Source organism: Bos javanicus, chromosome 3 (assembly GCF_032452875.1).
Source record: "Bos javanicus breed banteng chromosome 3, ARS-OSU_banteng_1.0, whole genome shotgun sequence".
In the NCBI taxonomy this organism is placed as follows: Eukaryota; Metazoa; Chordata; class Mammalia; order Artiodactyla; family Bovidae; genus Bos; species Bos javanicus.
In genome coordinates, this window is record NC_083870.1 from 3,401,435 (window position 1) to 3,403,847 (window position 2,413).

A 2,413-nucleotide genomic window follows, 5' to 3' on the forward strand; every position below is an offset into this window, starting at 1 on the left:
GTGAAGGGGAGCCAGGGGAGAGCCACATGACAATGAGGTTGCCAGTTGACACCTTTGTGATGTCAGCAGCTTCCGGAGACTGCCCGGGGGAGGGAGGGAGAGTCCTGACTCTCCTTCTGGGTTGTGTGGGGGTGTTTTGTGTAACTTGGTAAGCTGGCTGTCCTTGGGGGAGTGGGGGCCTGAAGCATAGGAGTAGGGGGGAAGCTCCTTATCAGCTCCCCATGGAGGTGCAGTGGATTAGACTAGATTGAACCCCCTAATCTGCAGGCCATAGCGGGATCACAGAAATCTCCAATGCAACTCCCTTTTTTACTGATGTGAAAAGTGACCTGTTTGAGGTCAGTTCTCACCATGGGTCTCTTCCGTGGGTATTGAGTTTGGCTAGGTGCCATTTTGGGGGGTGTTGTCAGAAAATGGGAAAGGGGCAGAAAGCAGGTGGGCTTCTCTGAAATGAGGCAAGGGAAGTTCCCTGATAAGGTTGTATTCCCAGTTTACTTACATACAACTCTGTCTGCATTTGGAATATATATGTGTACTAGAATTAAAAGCCTTTTGAGCAAGTATAAATAATCCCCCTGAAACAAAACCCAAATGTATAAAAAAAATCTGAATGCAATGATACGAACTTTTCTTACCATTTATATTTATATTCTAAAATAGGGTGTCACTAATGCTCTAGTATGAGTTTATATCCATTAGTTACTTGAGGGGTGATGGTAGGGGCTCTTTAAAAGGGAGGGATGGAGAGCCTGAAGTTTAAGAGTTAAGATGTATCATCCACTCTACAGAAGAAGGCATACTGGGCAGAAACAAAGAAAGCATCTCAGGAATTAAAATTTTTATTTTGGAGAAGAAGGAATCTCATTCTTTAAAACATTCATATATAACATAGCTTGAATATTAATAAAGCAATGAAATCTATATTTAGCTTAGAACAGTGCCTGGCACCTGGTATGTAATAAATATTTATTGAATGAATGATGCGTGAATGGCTCTGATGGTCTGCTTCCTTTTCTTGTTTCTCTGCCAAGAGAGAAATTAATAAACTCCAGTGGATCTGTGGCTGGTTAGCTAATGCTTGATTGTGTTTACTTACTCAGCATTTCCGGGGTGACTGGCCATGAATTAAGATGATGACTTTGGTGTGTTTACTGAATTGAAAGTGACCTTATTTAAGCAGAAATTTCAAACACTTAAAATAATGACCCAGATGATAATTGTACTAATTGAGGCAGGAGTTTATTGATAGAAGCATCACCCTCTCCTTATAATTAAAAAAATAAATTCCTGGCTAGATTTTACATGATTGCCTAGGAGAGGAATTTGGTACATGAAGTCTACGGAGAAGAACTAATTTCCAAAGTGGTTGTTTCTTTTGGGGGCTGGGGCAAAGGTGTAGCTTGATGGTGGTGTGTGGTGGGGGTGCTTTCTTCAGCTGGGGCTGTGTGTGTTGTGTTTCCTTTTAATGGGAGATGATCGCTGAGTGGCCTACCAAGGCTCATTGAGTGGAGTGTTTTTATTGATGTTCCACCTATTCTTTCTTTCTTTTAAAAAATCTTCTCAGTGCTTTTATTTTTTATTTAAAACTTTTTATTGGAGTAAAGTTGATTTACAATTTTGTGTTAGTTTCTGCTGTGCTGCACAGTGAATTAGTTATAGTATATTCACTGTTTTTAGATTCTTTCCCCCTATATGTCGTGACAGTGTACTGAGTAGAGTTCCCTGTGCCATATAGTAGGTCCTTATTAGTTATCTGTTTTACATACAGTAGTGTGTATATGTCAATCTCAGTTTCCCAAGCTACCATCAGATCCAGCGATTCCACTCCTGGGTATATATCCAGAGAAAACCATAATTCGAAAGCCATGCCGCCCAGTGTTCACGGCAGCACTGTTTACCACAGCCAGTTCACGGAAGCAACTTAGTGTCCATCGACAAGGGAACGGATAAAGAAGAAGTGGCACACATGTACAGCAGAATGTTACTCAGTCATAAAAAAGAACGAAATGCCATTTGCAGCAACATGAATGGATCCAAAGACTGACATACTGAGGGACGTCCACCTCTTCTTCAGTGACTTTCTCTTTCTGAGACTCCTTTTCCTCAGGGAAGAGTGTCTCCAGGTTGCCCTACTGAATTTCAACCCCTCATGTAGATGAACTTTCTCTAGACAGTAGCCTCTGGCCCAGGCTGACCCGTTTGGCCATATGATTCAAGTGCTGTCTCTTAGAAAAGCCTTAGGCAAATAAAACAGTTTATTGACCAACACCAACAGCTGTGTCTCTCTTTGGAATATTACCATTTTAACAAAGTTTTATGAGTGGTTAACCTCAAGGAATAGTCTTTTGGCTTGAGCTAGTTGTGTGTTTTTTGTTCCTGAAGTCTAACTATCCACAGGCTAGTTTCAGCATTG